At 50.2% G+C, this 12,547-nt stretch overlaps 1 protein-coding gene across 2 annotated transcripts in view; it reads right to left on the bottom strand.

Annotated features, from left to right (window-relative positions):
- The window catches only part of Ralgps1 (Ral GEF with PH domain and SH3 binding motif 1), a 243,215-nt gene extending 231,598 nt beyond the window's left edge, over positions 1 to 11,617 (bottom strand). The window contains exon 1 of one of the 2 annotated variants that reach the window (XM_052723160.1): positions 11,396 to 11,617. The gene's annotated coding sequence lies outside the window, so the exon portion shown is untranslated. Of the gene's footprint in view, positions 1 to 11,383 lie in introns of both variants that reach the window. The other variant, XM_052723159.1, reaches the window with a different exon arrangement.
- Between the last annotated feature and the right edge of the window lie 930 nt (positions 11,618 to 12,547).

Below are 12,547 nucleotides of genomic sequence, written 5' to 3'. Positions count from 1 at the left end.
GGCAGGACATGGAGGAGGAGGAGCAATGCTGCCCTCTACCTTCGTCTGCAGGTGTGGCCCCACACCTCCAGCTCCTTCCCTCTCAGTCACCGATCCTGGCTTTCCTACTTAGGAAGGACGCACATTCACCAGGGAACTCCTCACGGCAAATTCTGGCTCCACACTGGTGATTTTTCCAAAATACAGGCTGCTCCTATCTATTCCAGGAGCACCACTGGGTATGCTGATAAAACTGGGTTCCAAGACCCTCCCAAGCCTAAGACGCTCCCCCCGCAACCCCTAGCCCAGAACCATGATGGAAGTGCGTGCGGAGAGCAGAGACACTGTTTCTTCTTAGCCAGCCACTGTCACCAGGTAGACAACAGAGCCTCATACCCAGTCAAGGCTTAGTCCCGCTCCCTTGCAATCACAAGGACTACTCAACAAACCCCTGCTTCAGAGGCTGTCATCTGAGATAAACCCTTAACTACTGACATGGTTTATTAGCAGTCATGTATGACCTGCTAGCTGCTGTTGCAAGATTGCTACATTCAACTGATGTGTTCACACGGCTGAGAAATCAGAACAAAGCGGCCAAGTCTCTGCCCTCATCTGGGAAGGGCAGCAGCATGAACCTCCAGACTGACACTCCACCTGATGAGCACAAAGGCCGTGGGGGTGCTAGGTGCAAAGGTGCCCAAGATAAGTGACATAAGAAAACTAGCTGAAGTCAGCCAGGAGGCCACACACCAATCAGCAAACAACTTCTAATTGAAAACCTTCCCCCCAGAACCCAAATCTTAACTCTGGTCATCAGGCACCAAGCACACACACCAATAATCACTATCTTGCTATTTACGAGCAAGTCCTAACACTTGGAGTTGAACTTAACTCCCCAAATCCAACAGGAACTTTAAAATACATAAAAATCAAGCAAAACTATGATAGGTGATTTTATCTAATGCTGCTCCATTTCCTCACCTCACCTGTGACGCCACAAGGTGAGCACCAGATCATACTTGAAGGTGTCTGCGTGTGAAAAGAGGCCCCTACAGAGGCAAAAGAACCCCAACTCTCTCATAGCCATCTTGGGCAATGAACCCCTCTGAGCTTCCATTGTCTTAGGTGACCACGCCTACCCTGCCTGCCCTGCCCAATCAACATGAGGTGGAGACAACTGTCATTGAGATATTTTGAGCACTGTAAAGTGTTCCAATATTACAGGATGGAAGGGACCTCTGAGCCGACAACCTTCTTGTTTTGTGGATTTCAATCAGTCCATTTTCTTCGTCAGTTCATTCCTCACACATTTAACTAACCACTAGACACTCATTGGGGAGCAAAGCAGCCACAGTCCTTGGCACCATAGATCCTACACCAGGGACCCAGACACACACAGCGGCCACTTCTCTAAAGAGCTTGTCTGCAGTCCTGGCTAACGACTTGGTCTCCTTTCTTTAAGGACTTAGACAACAGAAGGGTTTAGGCAATGGGAATGGCATTCGCAGATCTTTCTGGCTACCCCAGCCTAGCACTCTACCTCCTGGAGTGGAGATTCACAAGCTGTCAGTGGCCACACAGTGTCATTTCATGCCACACTGCATTGTGGAAACCCAGGAGGGGGCAATCTACAAATGCCACTGGACTTAAAGAGTCAGAGGTACGGTGCCTGGAAAGAAAGGCATACGCCAGGCATGATCACACCTGTAATCCCAGCACTTGGGAGGTGGGGGTGGGAGTGTCAGATGTTCAAAGGCACCCTTGGCCATAAAATGAATTCAAAGCCACCCTGGGACAATTAAATACCAGAAAGAGAGAGAGAGATAGACAGAGAGAGAAAAGAAAGGGAGGGGGAAAGAGGAAGGAGAGAAGTTACAGAGAAGACAGAATGAAGGAAATGTCTTAAAACAGAAGTCACTAATTCCACACAACAAATTTTATTACCATAAAGGAGTGAAACAAGTTCTTCTGGGTTTATTGTTTTCCATAAATATTTAATTCAAAACTGTACTAACAGATCTCCCTTGCCCTACTTACCAGACTTCACAAGAGTGGGTGAGAATAATTAGACCCAATAATCGTGGACTTAAACATGCTCCTTATTGCTCCTTCTTTCCACATGAGTTAATTTTCAAGAAACTTGTGACTGTCAAGGCCAACCATTTAAATTTCCTTCTGACTGCTAAGTAATTGTCTTAACCTTAAACTTAAACCTTATAATTAAAATATCTAAATCTGGGGCTGGAAAGATGGCTCAGCGGGTAAGAGCTTTGGCTATTCTTCCAGAGGACCTAAGTTCAGTTCCCAGCACCTACATGGTGGCTCACAACTGCCTGTAACTCCATTTCCGGGGGATTTGATGCCCTCTTCTGGCTTGCACATGGAAGATGCACACACACACACACACACACACACACACACACACACACACACTCACAGGGGAGAAGGTATGTTACATACAAAGGACACAGTATAGAACCACACAACAATGAAATAAGAAGGGCCAGGCCCAGGGAGCTCCTAGACAGGCCTAGCCCACAGGTAATTGTGTCTCTCTCTAGTACCCTTTGTCCTCCTGAGATCAAGACCTGCATCTGCCTTGCTAATGCAGAAAAAGATCTGCCCACCTTTCTGGATGCTCCTGCCAGCCCCACTGACAGCTCATCTGAGATTCTTTGAACAATGAATCGCATAGCTTTCACATGTGATTCCCCCCAAAAGGCATCCCAGAAACCAGCAACCATGATGAAAAGAGAGCCTCGTCCTAGCACACATGCACAGTTGCTCTTGAGCAAGCCCTCTGCCAAGTGCTGTTCGGGGGCCATCTCTTGGAAACCCTGTGGGGCCATGCAGAGGGAGGGACTATCACATCTCTGCACAAATGAGAAAACAGAAGTGGAGGCACTTCCTGGAGGCTTGGTGGGTGCTCGTGAGCAGTGCAGACTGTGCCTCAAGCAGGGAGGCACCAGCCTCTCTGACACTCAGAGCTCAGAAGAAGCATAGCAGAAGGATGCAGGTCCTGCGTCCCTACGTCTCTGCTCTCCTCAGGGAGTGCAGAGGAGACACTCATCCCCACCCAGTGCCTGCCTGGGGAAAGCTCAGGGAATCATCAGTACTCAGGCAAGCAGGGTGCTCGCCATGACTCGGCTCTTACCACCTTCTTTAAGAAGAGCTGGGGCAAGAGAGGAGAGCAAACACCTGTGGACCAGCTCACAAGCCTGGGAGGAACATCCTCGGGATGGCTTTGGGGCTCTGTGACTTCAGTTGGCTTCTCTTGGCCATCTGACTGGCACCATTAGCATGTTAAGAAAAAGGAACAGGCAGAGAGGCCTGCTTGGTGCTCCCCAGACAGCTTCCTTCCAGGCACCGTGCTAAGCACCCTGCTGGACCCTCACTTCAAAGTCCCAAGTTACAGAATACTCATCTTACAAGGCAGGGAAGACATTTGCTGCGGTATTGTCTGTGACACAGCTAGAATGTCAGCCCAGGTCAGCCTACTCCAGAGCCTGAATCTGCTTGGCCACTTCATTCCATGGCCTCTATGATGATGAATCTCCTTCAGTCATCCTCCACTTGCACTAAAGGGCAGAACAGGACTGCATCATCCCCATGTGCCTAGTGTCTGGTACAAGATGTAGCCCAGAAGTCAGCAGAGTGAAAAGTGAATGCTCACCTGGAGAAAGTGATACATCCTCTCCAAGATCAAGGAGTTCCCACAATGACAGCTAAGGAAACATATTCTGATCCAACCAACTCTCTCTTGCCCATGTCAAAGTCTACAGGCTGGGCTGGAGAGATGGTTCAGCAGTTAAGAGCACTTGCTGCCCTTGCAGAGAACCAGAGTTCAATTTCCAGCACCCCCATAAAGAAGCACAACAACCTGTAACTCCAGATGCAGGGATCTGACACCCTCTTCTATACTCCATGGGCTCCTGCACATACACAGTGCATAAAAATTCATGCAGGCACACACATAAACACACATAAGTAAAATATATAAATAAATCTTGTAAAAACCTGTAGACGCTGGGTGTGGTGGCACACACCTTTAATCCCAGAACTCGAGAGGCAGAGGCAGGTAGATCTCTGTGTTCAAGGCCAGTCTGGTCTACAGAGTGAGTTCCAGGTCAGCCAGGGCTACACAGAGAGACCCTGTCTTGAAAAATTGGCTACCTAGTCATGTCCCTCAGCCTCTATCCTCCAGCCCAGCCACTGGCAGGTTGAGGACAGAGGTACACGTCAGCAATATGACCAGCCCATGTTTGGCCTATTCTTCCCCCAACTCTGCCCACTCTAAAGACTCCAGAGGACAAGTGGTGCAGACACACCCAAAGCCCATAGCTCGCTGAGGGCACAGCACGTACCTGTCTTCGGATAAGTACTCAGGGATTTGGAGATTTAGGAAGGGTCCGGAGACTAGGCTGACTTACAGAGAAACCACAGGTGACCACATTTGGACTTATGACTCATCTGGACAGAGGTCTGTCATGCCATTGCCCAAGAAGCCTACTCTGGGCAGAGCCCTGGGAACTCAGCAGCAAGCAGCCTTTCTCTGAGCAGGAAGAAATGTGCAGAAAGCAACACATACACTAACCATGCATGGTTGGGTCAGCGCGCGCACGTGACGGCCGTGAAAGGAGCAGAGGGAGGGGTCCAGAAGGATTGAGGAGCCTTTCACAAAGGAGAAAAATGGAGCCAGGCTGCAGTGGTGCACACCCTTAACCCCAGCATCAGGAGACAGAGGCGGGCGGATCTCTGAATTAGAGGCCAGCCTGGGCTACAGAGCGAGTTCCAGGTCAGCCAGGGCTACACAGAGAAACCCTGTCTGGAGAAAAAAAAAAAAAAAGGAAAAATGGAAGCTGGGGAGACCCCTCCCCAAGCCACCCAGGAGAAGCCATTGTTCACTGCTTCTGCGAACTCCACACTGCTCACCCCTGCTCACACCTACTGCTGGGCCCACCACTATGCTCTGTAAGCAGTGACTGGAGTGTCTTTCTCCACACAGCCCGTGAACATCTCAAAAGCCATGTCTGTGTGCCCACTATCTTAGCTAGGGTTTCTATTGTTGTGAACAGACACCATGACCATGGCAACTCTTATAAAGAAAACATTTCATTGGGGTGGCTCGCTTACAGTTTCAGAGGTTCAGTCCATTATCATTATGGCAGGGAGCAATGGCAGCGTGCAGGCAGATGTGGTGCTGGCTACATCTTGAGCAGAAGGTAACAGGAAGTCGACTGAGTGTCACACTGAGCAAAGCTTAAGCAAAGGAGACCTCAAAGCCTGTCCCCACAGTGACACACTTCCTTCAACAAGGCCATACCTCCTAATAGTGCCACTCCCTTTGGGGGCCATTTTCTTTCAAACCACCACACCTATACACTATGTCTCCACACTTACCCTTAACTGACCAGTGAGCATCTACTGCAAGGAATAGAGTCTGCTTCGGGCTGTGAGCCACAGAAGCTCACCTGTTCCAAGCATGTACATGGCCTGCATCTATGCTGTTCAGGCTCTGCTAACATGGTGTTCTCTCCTCTGCACAAACCCAAGACAGATCTGACCATCATCACCCATCTTACAGACAAGGAAACCAAGTTACAGGACCAGTAAGTAAGTTGTCCATTTATCCAGCCAGTAAGTGCCAGGTTAGACTTCCAATCACAGACTAAATGGAAAATCGCTTCCTAATTGTCAGCGAGCAAATTCCCTTCCCTTCCTCTTTCAGTCCTGCTTCCCATCTAGATACACAGACTGCCCTTTAACCTATGTTCACTGGGACCAAAGCCATTTCATTCCCAGAGAAGAAAAAGGGACAGCTCTTGTTAGTCTTCTAAACAATGCCTGCTAGCCAGGGCTGAGTAAACATCATGGGGAGGGAGATAAAAAGCCAGTGCTTACAGTATCAGAGGAATTCTGTGTACCAGCTGGAACATTCCCCACTGTTGGGACCATTTCCAAATGAGAAAGTGAATACACAGCAGGGAGAGGGTCTGTATAGATGGCTACAAGGGAAAAAATATAGAATTAAAAAAAATAAAAATAAAAACTGGTCACAGCAGCTGCCTCCAGAGAGAGGACTAGGAACTGGCAATTTGAGGAAGACAGACACCTCACACCTGAGCTTACTTGCTTAAAATAATCCTTGTAATTTTTGTTTCAACTTCTTGAGAGACAAGAATGTTACAACACTATTAAAAGGAATGACCATGAACAGGAAAGACGATGTGAGCAAACCCTGCATGAGCTGAGCGTCAATGAGGCAGGGGAGCAGAGCATTTGTTTTCTCTCAGTTTTCACTAATTCTCTGAGAATGTCACAGAACGTGTTTTGATCGCCCCAGCTCCTCTCAGAACCACCCTTCCCTCCCATCCAACTCTGTGTCCTCTGTCTGAGCTTTAAGTCCATCGAGTCCAGTCCTGCTGCTGCCCACACACGCTTGGACGTGGGGCAGTCTACTGGAGCATGGCCAACACACCAAGGACTGCATTTAAAGAAAGTTGACTCTCACCTCTTCCAGCAGCTAGCAATCGCCAAGCTCCTCACCTAGGCGTGGAACTTCACACCCACCTCCCCTGTCCATGCTGCAGTTTGGCCCAGCTTAAGCGTGTATAGTTCTTGTGCATGCTGTCACAGCTGCCATGAGTCCATGTGTGCATTGCCTGCTGTGTCTAGAGAACACGGTTCCCTCACAGTCATCCATCACCTGTGGCTATACAGTCTTTCCATCCTCTCTTCCTCTTTAATGATCCCTGAGCCTTAGGAGGAGGGATGTGGTACGGATGTCCCATCTAGCACTGAATATTCCGCCGTCTCTTCTTTTCTGCACCTTAACCAGTTGTGAATCCCTATGCCAACTGCCATCTACTGTAAGAAGAAACTTCCCTGATGAGGGCTGAGGGATGTTCTACTCTACAGGTATAACAATATTATTAGCAGTTGGTTTAATACTGCCTATTTAGCAAAATAATTGTAGTAGGTTCTTACCTAAGGCATATGACCTGTCTAGTGCTGTGGGATGTCCTGTATGCTGTGAATATATGTTGCTGTGAATATATGTTGCCATGATTGATTGATAAATAAAACGTTGATTGGCCAGTAGCCAGGCAGGAAGGATGTGTAGGCAGGACAAGGAGAGAGGAGAATGCTGGGTGGAAGGAGGTTGGGTCAGAGAGATGCTACCAGCCACCATGATGAGAAGCAGATGTTAAGATACCGGTAAGCCACGAGGCCACATGGCAACTTATAGATTAAAAGAAATGGGTTAATTTAAGATATAAGAACAGTTAGCAAGAAGCCTGCCACGGCCATACAGTTTATAAGTAATATGTCTCTGTGTGTTTACTTGGGTCTGAGCAGCTGCAGGACTGGCGGGTGAGAGAGATTTGTCCTGACCGTGGGCCAGGCAGGACCAGGAAAACTTCAGCCTAGCCACAGGTTCTTGGTCCCATAATAGTTCCAGGTATTGGTTGGTTTCATCTTGTGAAGTCAGCCGTAAATCCAATCAGAAAATGACTGGTTACTACCATGGCATCCACACCACTAGTGCGCTAGTGGTCATGCCTTCCCAGGCCAAGCACTGTAGTTCACAGGTTCTGAGTTGGGTGAGACTAAAGATTACTTTTCTCCTCTGGTGGCACACATAGCTGGAAGGGTATACGAGCACTATAGAAGCTGGCCAGTAGAAAAGAAGCTTCCAGGTGAGTACTAAATTGGTTTCTCCATGTTCTATCATCCAAGTATGTGGCATCTTCAGCAAAAGGGTCTTAGCATCAAGTTCTGAAGAGTAACCAATAGCACTGGTAACAGCCTATAGTTTTTGAGGATCTAATGAATGTCACTGGTCAATAGCTCTAAAAGAGGTAAATAATTCCTGGCACTGAACTTTTATTTGTTAGTCTGCGGTGTCAAGTGGGACATTGGTACACTGTTATAGGGTAACTCTATTTTAACTTTTTATATATGTGTACATATGTATATATGTGTGTGTATGTGTATAGACATGTACACACACATGCACACGCACGCACGTGTGCGCACGGAAGTTTCTACAGTAGGTTCCCTTAAGACTTTATTTATCCCCACCTGTATTCCCTCGCCCTGCCCTCCCATCCCTCACCCCAATTTAATTCTTCCTGTTTCATAGCTTTTGTCTTTTATGTTGAAGCTCACAAATTCCACTATAACACTGAAATATTATTTTCTTTGTTTGAGACCAGGTCTCACTATGTAGTCCTGAGGGGCCTGGAACTCACTATGTAGACCAGAGAGGCCTTGAAAGCACAGAGATCTATCTGCCTCTGCCTCATGAATGCTGGGATTAAAGGTGTGCAACACCACACCTGGCTGTGATGACACACTTGTGCACAGACAAAACACATGCTGAAGGCACAACAGCCTGCCAAGCGGTCTTGGCAGAAGCTCATAAGTGTCTCTTTGGGACTGCTCTTCTATGGCCTGTGTGTTAAAATGAAGCCCTAAGCCTGGTGGCTGACGATAAGAGCACCAGACCGGCTTCCTAGAGAACATCCTTCATCTGCTCCTTCACCATGATTTGGTAACTCCCTACCAGCTGCCAAACGGGCTATAATACTCTGTTTTATTTTCTGAAACAGGCTGTTGTGAGTGCTGCGAACTGAACTCAGGTCCTCTGGAAGATGACCAAGTGTCCTAAATACTGAGGCACCTCTTCAGCCCCTAGACAGGTATTTTTAAAAGAACTAAACCACGGGTCACTGGCTTCCACTTTCCTGCTTTTCTGAAAGGTGTGAAGATTTTCAGCTTGCCAATCAGCAGCCAGAGTTAACACTCCCAAGATCACACAGTCCAGCATTCTCCCACTCAGCTAAGAAAGCGTAGCTCTGGAAAGGGAAGGAGACTTGCTCAAGGTTATATAAGAAGCAGAGGCCTCAGAATCCCTGGTCCTCAACTCCTTGCATGCCACATGCTGTTCTGAGTAATCAGTGTTGGAAGCCAGGCAGGCAGGGGACAGGGCAGGGAGAGAAAGGTCCCAAGACTGGGTGCCAAGTAATTGAAGCACCTTCAAATAGCTTATTGATTCTTCACAACCAATTTACAAGGTATTCAGGCTTGTTCTTAATTTTTACAAATAAGGACAGCAAAGCTCTGAGAGGGTAAAAAGCTGGTGCAAGGTCACACAGCAGGAGACTAGTGGGGGCTTCAAGCCAGTCTGCCTGGCTACCAAGTCAGAGCTAGAAGGAACACATTAGGGACAGATCGCAATGGGGTTTGGACATAACCGTTTTCTATTATGCAGTTTTCTCTCAGCTCTGAATGCTATCATCCCAGTAACAAATTGAAAAGCCAATCATGGGGCCTGTGAAATGGCTCAGAGGTTAAAGGTGCCTACTACCAAACCTGAACACCCGAGTTTGATGCCTGGGACCCATATGGTAGAAGCAGAGAACAGACTCCCACACGTTATCCTCTGACCTCCCCATGCACACTGTTACATGCACAAACACAAAATAAATGTAATAAAAATATTTTTTTAAGAAGGAAAGAAAGAAAAACGAATCATCTCACTTTCTGGTACATGCTCTTATCATCAGCCACCAGGCTTGGGGCTTCATTTTAACACACAGGCCATAGAAGAGCAGTCCCGAAGAGACATTTCCATGGCTTCTGCCAAGACAGGGTGGAACAATTCACACAAGCTGCTTCTAGTCCTAGCCCCTGCCACACAAGTGCTCCCCCAACAAGAGCCTATCCCTGGGACATCTCCATATTGCCACTGGATCACCATACCAGTTGTAGCAAGGGAGGCCAGCACCGTGGTGCCTGGTCCCCAAAAGTCCCAAGCTTCTAAAATGAAGACAAATGCAAGCCAGCAAGAAGCTCCTGTCCACACAGGAGTGTGGGTCAGAGTGACCAACTGCTCGTGAGGCAGCACCGGGTACCCAAAGGTCACACGCAGATAAAGGACACTTCTGGATCGCAGGGGCCCCCATCATCTCTCTCCCTTCTCTGTCTCGGTAAACACCTAATGAAGGTCCATGGTGCTCTTCATTCTTAAGTCTGGAATATAGCAGAACCAAGTTGGAGGGAGTGATAGCATTCCATAAGGCTCCGTTATAAGCCCAATCCATCAGCTTAGAGGCCTCACTGGGACTGGGGTCTAAAGGTCAGCCCACAACTAAACACACTTCACTTTCCATTGATCAAGGCTCCTCAGGCTGCAGTAGCCTGATCCAAGGCCTCACAGGGACTACCATGATCTAAAACACCACTAGTTTAGAGGAGGGGTTCCTCACCACAAACTTCATTCCAAACTCTCAGGGAAGAGACCTCATGTCACCTCTTGACAAGCAATTCCCCTCTGGCCCCTGGAAGGTCACAATTCGGCATCAGGATGCTCATGCTGCAAACAACAAAACACTCAAAAAGGCAAAAATAACTCCCAGGTTTCACAGAGCCAAAAAGCTGAGCTCTTGCTCCGGTTCCCCCATCACACTCAGCACGATACCGTTTCCATCTTTTTGAGACCAGCACTGTGAAGATCTGCACGAGCATCTGCTCCCAGGAGTCAACAATCCGGAACCCTTTCGAGTATCGCACCAACGACTACTCTTGAAGAGCACACATTTTCCAACAGCCGATCAGCCAATGAAAGCCAACCACCCCGCAATCCAGCCATGCCCCTTCAACAGCAACAGGGGAGTTACAAACAAATTAGTGCGCCCCACTTAGGGCTTGGCGTGGCCTATTAACCGGGGCACTTGCGATCCTAGCGCGACTCAGCAAAGACAGACAGGCCTGACCCGCCCCTCCAAGAGGCAACCGTGGATGCCTCCAGAGTCCTCAGAGAAGCCAAAGCCAGGGACGACGGCGAGGGCAGCCTTCCCTTCTCCCGGGTGGGTCCCACTCACCCTCCCACTGCTTCTCACCTGCTGCCCGGCTTCCGGACCAGACAACGCGCCTCAGCCCCGCCCCCCGCCCCTACAGGGTTTACCCCGCCCCGCCCACTGCACCTGTGCTTCTCCCCAGACTCTCCGCACAGCCCCCGCCCACTGCTGCCCCAGGCCCCGCCCCCCACCCCTGAGCCCTTTCCCCGCCGCTACCCCGCACACAGGTTCTAGTTCCCGGCCCTGGGACCCGAGACCGCCCAAGCCCCACGCAACAAGCCAAGGCCGCCGCCCCCGGCCCCCGCCGCCCGCACCTGCGCCCTTTCCCCGTTGCCACCCCCCACACGCTGTCATTCGCGCCCCTGGGACCCGGCCATGGTCCCGCCCCTCGAGCCGAGGTCCCACCCTCGAGCCGAGGCCCCGCCCCGGCCCCTCAGGCCTGGGGTCCCGCCCCCCGCACCTGCAGCTGCCCGAGCCCGGGGACCCGCCTCACCCCACCCCGCCCCGCCCCGCCCCGCCCCGCCAGCCGCTCCTCTCACCGCCTCTCTCACCGCCGCAGTCCCGGCTGGTCACCTTGACGCGGGCCACAGGGGCTGCCGCCGCTTCCTCATGGCCCTGCGAGAGGCCCAGCGGCAGCGGCGCCTTCGTTCCGAGGCCGGGGCCGGGCCAAGCCGGGTTGAGGCTAGGCCGGGCGCAAGCTTGAAACGCGGGGCCGACGCGGGAGCCCAGCCGGTGCCCAGCCGCAGTAGGAACCGTCCGCTCCCGGGCCTGAACGGCGGGTGGCTTAGCCAATCAGAGTGCAGCACCATACCGGGCTCCTCCAATCATCTTGTCGCAGGGGCGGAGACACGTAAATGAAGCGGCTGGTAAAGCCAGTGCGCAGCCGCTGCAGCAGCGGTCCCCCACCGGCCTCGGCCTGGGCTTCAGCCTGCAGACGCTCAGGTTTGCAGGGATGTTCAGCTGCCCTCTTCGGGCTCAACCACCCGCCACGCCCACCCCCTGCCTAGAAATAACCGTGCGTTTATTCTGCACACATCCTTCCAGGCCTTACCCAGTGTCCCACTTAAATTCCTACCTAGAGTTTCTCATTTTCAACAAAAAATGGCTTTGTGAGCAAGACATCATCACCTTAGCACCCATTCTTTATGACTCAGAGATAATCACAGTTCAGTCACACACTTAAAGGTTCTTGGGGCTGATCCATGTATTTCACACCTGGTAAAATTAGGCCTGAGGAGGGTCTTGCCCAAGACCATGCCGAATTCAAAGCTGGGGAAGGTGGGCCTGGAAGCTGTCTCTCGGCACCCAGACCCTTTTAAGCTGGGCCAGGCATATGCAGGGAATCGAGGTTGAATCATTGGCTAAAAGGCACAGATGGTAAGTTACATAGACTGTGGAAGCCAGGGGGCGGCTGTGAAGGCCTGAAGGTCGGGAACCACAGCAAAATTCTGTTATGCCTACCAGAGAAAGGAGGTAGGATGCTTCTCAGACATGTAGACAAAATCATCGCTTTGATAACTTGGTAATTCGTGGTGCTGCAGCATTAGCATATGGAAAGGTTTAGATACTGTACTATCCAAAAGAAGAGGGAGGAGAAAACAATGGAGTCAGCAGAAATTAAACCACTTCTAAGTGTGGGGTGGTGGAATAGGGGATCTCTGAGGCAGACGTCTGCAGTTTTGCATTAAGAACACAGTAATGAT

The sequence above is a fragment of the Peromyscus californicus genome, unplaced genomic scaffold (genome assembly GCF_007827085.1).
Source record: "Peromyscus californicus insignis strain IS unplaced genomic scaffold, ASM782708v3 Scaffold_7__1_contigs__length_154581171, whole genome shotgun sequence".
Classification (NCBI taxonomy): domain Eukaryota; kingdom Metazoa; phylum Chordata; class Mammalia; order Rodentia; family Cricetidae; genus Peromyscus; species Peromyscus californicus.
Note: the sequence above shows the minus strand (reverse complement) of the source record. Positions and strands in the feature narration are given on the sequence as shown.